At 37.2% G+C, this 13888-nt stretch overlaps 1 protein-coding gene across 2 annotated transcripts in view; it reads left to right on the forward strand.

Annotated features, from left to right (window-relative positions):
• The window catches only part of slc1a7b (solute carrier family 1 member 7b), a 151782-nt gene that overhangs the window by 44956 nt on the left and 92938 nt on the right, over positions 1 to 13888 (forward strand). The window lies entirely within an intron of this gene.

A 13888-nucleotide genomic window follows, 5' to 3' on the forward strand; every position in this document is an offset into this window, starting at 1 on the left:
GGTTCTGATGTCAACTCGATTCATTTCCAAACAAACGCAATGTCCCCATGAGGTTTGGGTACAATCTGACGTCATGTTGACGTTATGTGCCTGCTGGGTGTTTAAGGCCATTTCGGTCATCATACAGTAAACATCCGTCATCTTGTCATCAGTGATATGCATCTAAACAGTCTCTGGGTCAATGCATGTAAAGATTTTGGACTACTTCTTGGACACTTTTTTTGCTTCCAAACAGTTTGCTGCATTTATAAAGCATCCATGTCTTGAGGTAGTTCATTTTGATGCGATTTACCTTCTATCTATGATTTGATAGGACAGGAATGACAGGACTGATTTTTTTAATCCCCATAGACAAGAAATAATAAAGTAGTGACTGCAGGTTCAAGGAAAGTAGTGGAGTAAAAGTACTGATACTAAAAATGTACTCAAGGGAAAGTAAAAGTACACATTTTTAAAACTACACAATTACAGTAATTTGAGTATTTGTAAATCGTTACTTTACACCACTGCCTGTAAATAATCTTTTAAACAATGCATTTCTTGCATCTTGTATGAACAAATATTTTAATGTAAATAATAATTTTATTGTAACAGCAAATGTCATCTCTGGCGCAGCTTCCAATCATCATCAATGTACTGCAAAGGTGCGATGTGTAGTTACATTTTTTGAGAGTGCGCAGTTATGCGACTGCACCAAGGCTGCAATGGACCATACCCATGTGCTTGACACAGAAATATAAATCAGCCTTAGAGCGGGATCACGTGACTCCACTTGCGGTAGGAAAAGTAATTGAAAAAACTGACTTGGAAAATTAGAACTATTATACTCAAGATAGCGCAGGCATGATGATGAACACTTGCTGTTAGTAAAGAGCAAACTGCTTGCATACTGTTTTAGTTGAATTTTTAACGTAATATAATATGGAGTTAGGCTAATTTAGACGCAGCTATTGAATTCAATATTTTAGGATGGCATAAGTAATTTACAAGCAATCTTTAAAAAGTTGCTCATATTTTGGAGCACATTCAGTGTTATTGGGTTTTCAAGAGAACACAAAGGTAAAGTGCTTTGCCATTAAGACTAATTGATTCCCTTTTTCAGCCTTGTAAAAAAAAACACAGCTTTCTTTAACCACCGAGCCACAGCAACAGCCATGTTCCAGTGAAAGATGCTTGACACTGCATCACATAAGCTTAACTTGAATGTTATTACACAACAGAACAGCTGAATGCATCTGCTGGAGTGCAATCTGGTGCAGTAAACAGTCCTCTTGAGCACAATAATGTACTTCAGCTTCAGACTCGAGCTAGCGCAGGCATCAGTGAAGCCAAAGAAATAGTAAAGCTACTTAAAGAGCTTTAATATAAAGCCACCGTTGTCCTGTGTAATGGAAAGGGTTCCACCCATCCACAAACTATATTGAAATCCATGATCAAACTCCAAGACCTGACAAAAGGAAAAGACGTGTGAATGTTGACAACTATAGTCAACATGAAGCCATGTGCACTCGATGCGGAAGTAAACCATGGCTTTATAAAAGGTCTAAGAAACAAAAGGTTTTACAAACTTTTTCAAAAATCAAAGTTTAAATAATGGGAAAAATTTGGTTTTCTTTTGAATCAAATGTCTGTTTATGGATTGAGGATTGTAACTTATTTCAGACCAGCTTCTGCAATATTTTAAACCATTACATTCACATACAGTACAAAAGTGACTTAATGGTTTATACATCTAAAGATGGCCATGTTACATTCAGTTATTTAAATCCTTTAATTGTCTAAAGATTAAGTGAAGTTTATTTAAAAAATAATTCAAGCACATGCTTGTGTTTGACTGCAGCTGGTGCTGCATTAGCTAATGCATGATGCACCAATCAGATGATTCCTAAATCCCTATAAATAACCAGAGTATCTTGCCTTAACCAACTTTGCCTTGAAGAATCCCCCCTTCCACTCCTTTCTTTGACAGGGCGGCATCAAAGAGCTTAGAATGACCAAGAGGCGACACTCAATAGAACGTTCCGTTGCAACAGCAGCCCCGGATTCCACCATTTTGGAGAGAAAGCGATCTACTGTCCATTGGATCTTATTGCTGTCGCGATGGATATTTAAAAAGCACATTAAAGCTGAGATACAACCTGAAAGACGACAATACAACACTTACTATCACAATCATTAGCACTTATTTTACAGACTTATAATATGCTGTTGTTCTATTGGAATTTTCATTCCAAAATGGCCACCGCCCCATCTAGTGGCTGTTCCCCAAATCGCACTAGATTGTCATGGAGGTCCAGTGGTTAGCACTGTTGCCTCACAGCAAGAATGTCACAGGTCACAAGTCTTTACCTGGCAAAGCTGACATTTCTGTGCAGAGTTTACATGTTCTCCCCGTGTTTGCATGGGTTTTCCATGGGCTCTCTGGTTTCTTCCCACAGGCCAAAAAAACCAAATCGACATCATATACAAGCGATTAATCAGCAATATTTCTCTCAATAGTCATTCATAATTGCATTCACTATTAACAAGCAGGAGAGTTCTTGAAACCTACCTGTGCTCAAACTCCCCTCTCGCCCTCCAAACCGGAGGGAGCACCGGGCTTGAGGATCTCATGAGCTCAGGACTCTCTCCCGGGACAACATACCAAACACGCTTTATAATCAATCATCAGCTAAGTGTGAACTCTTGATACTAAAGATTGACCAAATATTAAAGACCAAATATTTAAAACCACTTTAATTACCTCTGCGGAAACACATTTAAAAATGCTAAATAAATAGGTCCCAGGACAGATCCTTGAGGGACACTCAAAGTGAAGTTTATTTATAAATTAATTTCGGGAGAATTATGTGCTTATGATTAACCACAGATGGTCTCACATTAGCTAATCCAAACACACTAGAAGAATTCCCCATCCGCCTATACTCCTACTCCTCTTTCCTAGATTAATCCAGGTTAGGGCAGTCCAGCAGCTCAGTGGTTAGCACTGTTGCCTAACAGCAAAAACGTCACTGGTCTGAGTCCTGGTCGAGCCAGTTGGCATTTCTGTGCAAAGTGTACATGTTCTCCCCTTGCTCACATGGGTTGCCCCGGGTTCTCTGGTTTCCACCCACAGTCTAAAGACACGCTGTATAAATGAATCGATTAAACCAAGTTGGCACAGTATATGAGCATTTAGTTCTAGGCTTTCAATGCAAAAACATCAAGGCGACATTTATTAAATTTAAAAAAAAGGGAAATTGTTAAACATTTAATAAAATTGAGTAACTGCTTTCTTATTGTATGTAATTTCAAATGAAATTATTACTCCAGTGATTATTTCTTTTATTACTGTTACCATTAATAATAATAAATAAATAAATAAACAAATTAATAATAATAATAATAATAAATAATAATAATAAATAATAATAATAATAATAATAATAATAATAATAATAATAATAATGAGTGATTTCTGAAGGATCATGTGACTGAAGACTGGAGTAATGAAGCGGAAAATTCATCTTTAAATTCACTGTAATAAATGATTATATTAAATTATAATCTACTTTTGAACACTTATTTTATGGTGCAATAACATTTCACAATTTGTTCTGTATTTTTGATGAAATAAATGCAGTCTTGGTGAAGCTAATTTAACATTTTTTTTTTTTAAATCATACAGACCCCAAACTTTTCACCGATAGTGTATGTCGTTCAATTATCAATTATGTACCCATGGTACATGCCTTGCCCGTAGTCGTGCACAGATAAATAAGACTCAGCCAAGATGTGTGTGTATGTGTGTGTGTGCGGGCTGTATTTAAAGTCAATGTAATCACTCCATAACTATCCTCCTGCTATGGGTGTGCGCGTATGTAATCAAAGTGAAACAGAAACCGGTGTGTACGAAGTGCATGATGGAATTTGTAGTTCTTAACTGTGGTGTGTGTGTAGTTCTCCGGCGATCCGCAGTCGCTGGTGCTTGTAACCAGGGCTTGACATTGACATTAACGCCTGCCAACCCGCCAAATGCGGGTGTGACTTGTGTAGACATGTGTCGGGTTAGACAGACACTCTCACAAGCCACTTTTGGCTGGTTAAATATAATTTTTAAATTGTAGTTTTCTTAAAAGCAGTGTTCGACTATAAGGATGTCCCAATATGCGTGCAAATGCGATCTCAGAATCGAAAAACAGCACTACTGACAAAAACAATTGTGTTCGAGCGAGCAAATAAAAGCAGGTGAATACCGAATTCCTGTTTCCTTGCGTGAAGCAACCGTACCTAGAAAAGCAACTGATATGATTGGTTCTCTTTCAAATAGACTAGACAAAAAGTTATGCTCATGCACCCACAATCTTACTGCTTTCAAGAGCTCCAGATTTGTCTTTTTGTAAGCTTTCGTTTTTACCATTCTTTGAACAGATTATCAACTGTCCTGACGTTAATCGTGTAATCATCCTTTCGCCTGTTTTTCACCGGCTTTTTCTTTAGCTTACAGTTATTTTATTAATATGGTTTAATTATATATTTTTTACAATAACATTGCTTTAATGGGAGATCAACTCCCCATTTATGTGTAGTTAACTGGTGATCTAAGACCTTTAGCCAGGACAGATTACAGTACATTATTTTTATTTTTTTGTTTTAAGAAATGTTTTGTTAAATAAAAAGTATACAGTTATATTTTGCTTGTTTTGACACATTTAAAATTTGTGGCTGAGAAATAATTATTTAGGCCTATTTATTAGGGGTGTGACGAGACGCCTACTCCACGAGACGAGACACAAGATTATGTTCATGAGAACGAGACGAGATTTTTACACTACTTTAAAAAAATCCTTAATAAAGAAACATGTGAATTGAATAGTCTTAGAGTTGAAATATTTTGCTAATATATGAATGGAAAATAAATCTAATCAAAAAAAAAAAAAAACTTCACAAAATGCAAAACAACTGAATTGAACCCCTATTGAATTTCACAAAATCCTAATTGACCATCAAGATCTGCAATGTCAATACTGTGACAGTATCCGATGTTTTTTGATGACCTGCTACATTTACCATCTCTTAAAGGTGACTCATATCTTATATTGTATCGTATATTGTCTCCATTGCATTTACGCTGCACATGGCAAAAGGTGCAATGACCAGGAAAAAAAAAAAAAAAAAAGAAGAGCTGGCGATGACTGACAGCTGATAAAAAGGAAACGTTCTTTTCTCCATTCCTGTATTTATTCTGTTCACATGGTTTAATTTTTTTTATTCTGACAAGTTGTTTTACTACAGTTTATGACACAAATGTTCTCATTTGTTCTCATTTTCTTTTAATCTAGGCCTTTTTAAACCTGTAGGCATCTTAATGTAATGTCCATGGCGTGATTTATGCACGTGATGTATGCAACAGTATTATTTAATATTGGTTATGTGGCGGATGCGTCTATGGGCGGATGTTGCGCTCTTTCTCTCTCGTGAACATGCATAAATACTTGTGCTACGTGACAATACCAAAGCTTTTTTTAGTTCTTGAGCAGAATTTGGTCTCTTGGAATAATGAAAATAGGGAAGAAGAAAAAAAAAGGTAATATATAACATAAAATTGGTAATGATGAAGGTGGGTGTGTTGAGTCTCCAGCAATTCAGTATGTGTGTGCGCTTAGAGATGAGTGTAAGTGCAGAGAATATAGTGTCAAACAGCTGTATGGAATGTCTCTACTTCCACGATGGTAATAGTTTGATTGTTTGAGTCCCGGCTGGGTCAGTTGACATTTCTGTGTGGAGTTTGCATGTTCACTCTGTATTGGTGTGGGTTTCCTCCGGGTGTGCCGGTTTTCCACACAGTCCAAACACATGCGCTATTGGTGAATTGGATGAACTAAATTGACCGTAGTATATGAGTATGTGTGTGAATGAGAGTGTATGGGTGTTTCCCAGTACTGGGTTGCAGCTGGAAGGCCATCCGGTGGGAATAAGCCAAAGAAAAATGAATGAAAGAATGAATAAAAGGTAGCTCTTTAACAAACGTGGTGTGCTTTTTAACTTGTTGGTTTAAGATATTCAACAAACGACCAACACAATCTCTTTAAATGAAACATTTCATCTGCTTAAGCTGGTTTAACAGGATTTCATGTAATTATAAACACAGACAACAGCTTCGTTATTATGAATATTAAGAAACCCAGGGCTTCCATCAGCTCATTTTTAATAAAGCTACTTTTCTCATTTTTAACAAATTGGCCCAGCTGCGCTCCATTAAAAGCCTTTTTTTTATTTATTGATGTGCACCAGCCTCATAAACACCCGGCAAACTGTGCAACTAAAGACCTTGCAGGAAAAATAAATAAACTCATTTTACAAAAATATGAACTAAATAAGTGTCAGATACTGATTTTTTAAAAATAACAAATATCAATAAAGGGCGACACATGGCGCAGTGGTTAGCACTGTCACCTCACAGCAAGGTCGCTGGTTCAAGTCTCGACAGGGTCAGTTGGCATTTCTGTGTAGAGTTTGCATGTTCTCCCCGTGTTGGCGTGGGTTTCCTCTAGGTGCTCTGGTTTCCCCCACAGTCCAAACACATGCGCTATAGATCAATTGAATAAGCTAAATTGACTGCAGTGTATGAGTGTGTGTGTGAATGCGAGAGTGTTTGGCTGAAAGGACATACGCTGTGTGATACAAATGTTGGATGAGTTAGCGGTTCATTCCGCTGTGGTGAACGCTAATTGATAAAGGGACTTAGCTGAAAAGAAAATGAATGAATGATACCACTAAATGTTGTCTGCATGTGTGTGATGTGCTCTTGATATGTGAATATTTTAATATTCTTTTATACAGAATACAATCCCAATGTGAATATAATATAACATTTATTTGTTGTGATTCAAAACTCCATTTTAGCATTATTATTCCAGCCTACAATCTTCCATGTTGTTTAAAACAGATGTGCTGCTTCACATTTTCTCTAATGATTAGAAAGCTTTTTTTAACAAGGCATCGATTAAAATTGTCAATATTTTGTAAAATTATATATTTACCTTATTAGTGCAACCTTTGTGCAATTTAGCGCCATGACAAATCTTTTATGCGATTCCAGTTTCGCTTAAGTTGCACACTAGTTTGATCATGTATAAATATATTAATTTAACTATATTGCATAAATATTATTATAACTATAGCCCTACATCATACTGACAATCAAAAACAAATGACATGTTATCACAGGTGGTAGTCTTCTGACAAGGTGCATCTGAAAAGACATGAATGTACTCAAAGTTTGTAAAATAAAGAGTTGGAGGTTAAGGAAACAGCATGGGATTAAGCTGTCATGAGCCTTGGTGCAGATGAAAATTAAACATAGAAAGTGTATTTATATATAAAAGACAGTAAGACAGAGAGGTAACTAGAATAGACAAAAATAGATTTATCTGTGCACAAGCAGTCGATCAGGTGCGCGCTGCTAATGCAGCCGGTGTGAAAGGCAAAAGGTCTGCGCACTGCCTATGCCCTCTGCACGTGCTACCTGCGCATGCGATGGAAAAGAAGTCTCCCTGCATCAATTGCGGTCTGGATCATACCCAGCCTGATCTCACGAGAAAACTTAAGTATTTTGTCAGTTTTGTGGCTAATTCAGTCGTACGAAACTGAACGATTTTAAAAAGGAGGCGTGGCACCTAACCCCGCCCCTAAACCCAACCGTGCTGCTTTACATCTGCATCTTTAGATCACCGATCAAGTGCAGTGAAGAAGAGTTTCAGACAACATGCGCAAGCCACGGTTGCATCATCACAACATACTGTTTCCGACGTGTTGTTTCGGTGATAAAAATCTTTCAGAAAAAATAAAAATAATAATAATATTTTATATATATATATATATATATATATATATATATATATTTATTTATCTTTATTATTATTGTTTTTTAATACTCAAACATTCACAGTTGAAGTCTTAATGTTTTAATTATTTGTTTTAATTAATTATTTCAGGTTAATGTTATACTGACTGCATTGCCCATATGTATGACTCATGACCAGGTTTCTAGTCTAACAAGCGCAAACATAACATGAAGTTAAACAAAGGATTGGAGATGCGTTTATACCAAGCATTCGAAACTTTCATTCATTTATTTTCTTTTCAGCTTAATCCCTTTATTAATCTGGGGTCGCCACAGCGCAATGAACCGCCAACTTAACCAGCATATGTATTACGCAGCGGATGCCCTTCCAGCTGCAACCCATCTCTGGGAAACATCCATACACACTCATACACTACGGACAATTTAGCCTACCTAATTCACCTGTATGTCTTTGGACTGTGGGGGAAAAAAACGGAGCACCCGGAGAAAAGCCACGCGAACACGGGGAGAACATGCAAACTCCACACAGAAACGCCAACTGACCCAGCTGAGGCTTAAACCAGTGACCTTCTTGCTATGAGGCGACAGCACTACCTACTGTGCCACCGTGTTGCCTGCTTTGGAAACTTTCCACGTGTTATTTATTTTCTTCATCAGAAAGTACCATATTACACCTAAAGGTACAGGTATGGCTAAACCTAATAATGAGCCGTATACAGAAGCTTACAGTGTCATTGCTGGGGTTGACAGGCATTTTGCTGATAAACTATCTAAAGTCCGGCGATACAACAAACTGTAACCTAACTTCTGATTAGGTTCAGAAGTTTCATTTTATATGTAATGATAAGGTTATTAGCTAGTAAATAAAATAACCTTTTTCAAAAATGTCACTTTAAACAATTCTTTGGTTTTTAACAAGGCAGATTTTCTTTTGCGTCAAAACCAGCTAAATCCACCTATTGGGACAAGATTATTAAAATTATTAAAATTATTTTACCAAAGATAAAACACATTACACAAACCACCCAAAATACATAAATCTGTTAAGTAAGTGGCGGTTCATCCCGCTGTTATAACCCAGGGGAAAAGCAGCAGGAAAAAAAATGAATGAAATCTGCATTAATCAATAACATTAAAATTGGCATTAATTAAATCTTAACAATCTGTTGTCATTTCTGATCATTGAGATTTAGATTTAATGTACATAGAGCAATGTAAACATTGTAAGCTAAGCTTGGTAGATTTAAATAATGTAGTGTAAAACATTGTGAAACATCAATATCGGTGCCTTGTCCATTACTATAAAAAGCTTATCAGACGTATAGGTAATATGAAGTAATTTAAATAATGTAGAGTTTTATATATTATATTTATCTCTAAAGATATCTTAAATTAGCAAATAAAACACAAGGTAGGCCTACTCTGCAAAATCAGGATGCCTCTCAGACAGTTTTAGAAGCTGTCATTCATTTATTCTCACCATACTTAAGGTCTTGGTTCCTTGTTTATCCTCATAGCATCCATGTGGGATGAAAGAACAGCATCTTAACTCTGTCTTTCGTGAAACGGAGGTGTCATTAAATATATAACAAATCTGACTCAAAGTAGTGTCGCTGGGCAAAAAAGTCATTATAAATGCATGCTACACTTCCGACTGTACAGTGTGTTTTCTTTTTCTTATAATGCACAGAGTTTTGAGGTAAGGGACGTTTTCATTTCCCATTCACTGACAGTCGGACAGGCTCATCCAGTTCATTAACCTCCATCTTTTGAAATCGAAAGCGGTCTCCTTATAAAGCCGGCATATCAGCGCGCTGCTACATTGAAAACATATGATTCAATTCGCGCCTTTTGATTGGTTCTCTGTACATAGTGGCTTTTGCTGCCAAAAGCCAGTGGCATTTAGCGGCTTTTGCCAACAAACTGTTATTTCTGAAGGCGATGACGCTGTCATTATCTCATTTTTGGGGGCAGTGGCGTTTAGCGGCTTCTGAACCCTTTATATTTATTTTTTACTCAGTAACGGACATGATTTAAAATATTGCGAAGTACAATACATAAAAAAAAAACACTTAAATTACAGATTTTAAACACTACTCTAAAAAGCACAAATTCACAAAAAACTACTCAAGTACAGTAACGCGAGTAAATGTAATTCGTTACTTTCCACCTCTGCCACTAAGCCACCGTGCCGCCCTAACATACTGACAGTAAAAATAAAAATCTTTTTGATTTCGGAAGGATTTTACGGATTTCGCTTACGGCAATCAATCAGTTCTGTTGGCCAGGCACTGTGTATGAATGGATTATATAAAATGTGCTATAGTTTGACCTCTCAAGCCCTTCAAACAGGACGTCAATAGGCGCCTATAAAAAGCCTGGTGTTGTCTTGTCCACATGTGCTGATCTCTCTGGGAAAACAGCTAAAGCTCTGTACGACACGAGCAGTCAGTGATCCACACAAAGGCTGTGAGATTAGTGTGTGTGTGTGTGTGTGTGAGAGAGGGAGGGAGGGAGAGGGAGAGGGAGAGAGAGAGGGAGAGAGAGAGAAAGAAAGAAGGTGCCCTCTAAACAGCCAGAGTCGCACAGATGAACAGCTGGATCCATCAGGCACAGATTACATATTAATGACCGCAGGCAGAGCTTCGTGCCGAATCATTGCAGGGTTTTTTTTTACATTCACATCACTTCTTTTATCCTGCACTGAATGGATTCAGATTTATTTATTTTTTTTGCATTTGATATGATTTTGAGTACAGTAGCATGATGAAATGTACAATAACTGATGTGGTAGGAGAGTTATTAATGATCAAATGTAGCTGATATTTAGGTCACTTCTGGGCTCTAAGGGGATTTTGGGCATTTTTGGATATGCTTGACATCATGACATTTGAAATCAGAATCAGAAAGAGCTATATTGCCAGGTATGTTCACACATACGAGGAATTTGTTTTGGTGACAGAGCTTCTACAGTGCAACAGGATAACAGAGACAGGACAAAAAAAAAAGATAATAAATATATATTTTTTTAAAAATACAAGTAGAGAATGCAAATATACAAATTGACAAGTGTATGTACAGCTATATTACTATATACAATGTTATATGAGCAGCTGTTATGTGCAAATTGCCAAGTAAAGTGTGTTGTTAAATAAGTGTATGTGTGTATAAAAGTGTATAGCAAGTAGTGATGTTGGTTTCTGCAATTATTATCATCAAGTGTTCATGAGATGGATTGCCTGAGGGAAGAAACTGTTTCTGTGTCGGGCTGTTCTGGTGCGCAGTGCTCTGTAGCGTCGACCAGAAGGTAAAAGTTCAAAGAGGCAGTGTGCTGGGTGTGAGGGGTCCAGAGTGACTTTGGCAGTTTAGCTGAGCCTTTACTGAATGAGCACTGTGCTACGTCTGACAGATCGCACTATTATGGTTTTTTCATTCTTTTATAACACATTTTATCTGTTTTTATGGGGTTATTTTTTTACCATTTTTATTATTTGTTTTTATTTCTCTTATACCTGTTTCTTTTATTCCTGTTTATGTAAAGCACTTTGAATTACCACTGTGTATGAAATGTGCTATATAAATAAAATTGCCTTGTCTATGTCTGAAAACAAGACAGTATTCAATGTTAAATACAGATTTTTTATATATATTTGCAATAGAAACAAGACAAAAACTAAAAGTAATTAAAGCTTTTTTTGCAGTTAACATTATAGTGTGTGTAACTTGCTTTGTTCTGAGTCAAACACAATACAAAAGACACAATATGTGAACGGTGCCTAAGAAATCACTGGAACATGCTGAGCTGAAGCCCATGAAATATTTTAAAAACAGTTGCCTTTATTTTTGCAAAGTGATATACAGCTAGGAATTAAGATACCACTTAGAAATGTCCACGGACGAACCACATTTCTTTTGTTTATCTGGATGTATTAGGCAGAGTGTTGGGGAAAAAGGAATATAATTTAAACATTTTTGTCTGTTTTTCTTTTAAACAATTATATTTGTATTGCCTAAAGGTGATATATTAACTGAACTTCTGTTGAGTGTGATATGTCCTGCATACTAATGAAGCATTTCTGCAGAAGTAGATGAAGCTGATAGAAATGCAAAGGCCTAATTGCCTTAAACTAACTTGAGCTTTGCAGCTAAATTTTCTGTGAGACAGGCACGAGTGACAGCTAAGAACTAAATCTTCAAGCATATACCATATCTGGTGTTTTATCAGAGTAAGCTGTCTAAAGGCAGCTCACCCTATATGCGAGTGCTATTCAAGTTTATGCGTGCAGAGAAGTTTTGCAGAAAAGAGGAAGTATGTATGGGTGCGGCCAATGGAGGACTGGAGGATGATTGACAAGTGACGAATTTCACTAAACTCCACCTGTAAATATCAGCTGCCTACAAAAGTTGAAGTCAGGAAAATGAAAACGGTTGCGCACCTCCTGAACGTAATTCTTGCATTGAGGATAACAGAATTGTGTGAATCGAATTATTCATTTGTAACCAATCAATTACGATTTTTGACATTGATTTTTTTTATTGAACCAGCATGGAATTGATCAGATATTCTAATAGTAGTCAAGCAAAATTAAAAATTTTCACTCAATAAAAGACCTGATTTTTTTTTTCCAACTATAAACTTCCTTATTCATCATTAAGAATACCAAATGTTTTAATTTGTTCTGATTGAAAAGCAGGTGTAACGGAGGCCAGCTAGTAAGTGCTGTGCTGGTAAACCTCACTCCTCTGACCTCAGATGCGACAGATGCTAGAGGCCATAGTCTTTAGCTTCCTTGTTAGAGCAACCGACTCCCATGCAGAAGGTTGCTGGTTCGATACCAGCTGAGCGGGCAGGGTGGCGTAGGACCGACGGGGATTACATTGGTGCCGTGACCCGGATGGGAGTGAGGTTTAGGGGGGTGAGTGTAACAGAGGCCAGCTAGTAAGTGCTGTGCAGGTAAACCTCACTCCTCTGACCTCTAAAGGTGCTCTAGCGACAGATGCTAGAGGCCAATGTCTTTAGCCTCCTTGGTAGAGCACCCGACTCCCATGCGGAAGGTCGCCGGTTCGATACCAGCTCGGAGCGGGTTGGGTGGCGTAGGACCGGCGGGGTTACACAGGGCTACTCCAACGAATACCGATTTTGAAAAACAAAAACTTTGGTTGTGTGTCGTCTAAAAAATGATTAAAAATATCTGCAAACATTGTTCTATAAATATAAGAGCTCCAACATGATAAAATGTTGGTTTTAAATTTGACAGAAATGTCATCTGTTGTTTACAGAAACAAAACCATTTTACTCAAACACAACTGAAGTCGCAAATCCAGAGAAACTGGGTATTTTAAAGTGGGCTCTTAGTTTTTTTTCTCATCACATTTATTATAGACTGCTGTGCATTAGCAGTTGTGAACACTTCACAGTTTGCATTTGAACTACTTGTAGTATAAATGCTGAGACCATGACCTTCTCATTCTGAACTAAACCCAGCACAGCTGATGTCAGGTCAGTGTAAATGAGTATTTTCGCATGCAGTCCATACTCTTTTTCAAGGTTGTGACCCTGGTGAGCATTCTGGGTAATCCATATCCTGCTGCAGCGATGTTTCAATCTAGACTTGCGTGCTGATGGATTTATTAAGGAAAATGTCAAATCTGTTTCTCTCTCTTGATTCCCTCCTGTTTACAGCAGATTTCCGCCATCACTGACATTTATCAATGAAGAGGAAACAATCATCATTAGAAACATATCACAAAAAAAAACAAAATGAAGCATATGTTCAGTTTATTCTCTCCATCGTAATCTCTGTCAAGGCATACACAATACTATGGTGCCAAAAATGCACTTGGCTCTTGAAAATGCATGAATGCCACTGCATGAGATTATACTGCCAAACACTGCACAACAAATGTGTTGGCTTTTAAATGAATAAAACAATATAAAATGCCACACAATGGCATTCAGCTCAATGGTTTTAAATCCCTTCAAACAATTACGTTTAGATGTCAGGAGTAACAACGTGGGGAATGTCACGGACGCTTCTGTTT

Source organism: Danio aesculapii, chromosome 23 (assembly GCF_903798145.1).
Source record: "Danio aesculapii chromosome 23, fDanAes4.1, whole genome shotgun sequence".
NCBI lineage: Eukaryota > Metazoa > Chordata > Actinopteri > Cypriniformes > Danionidae > Danio > Danio aesculapii.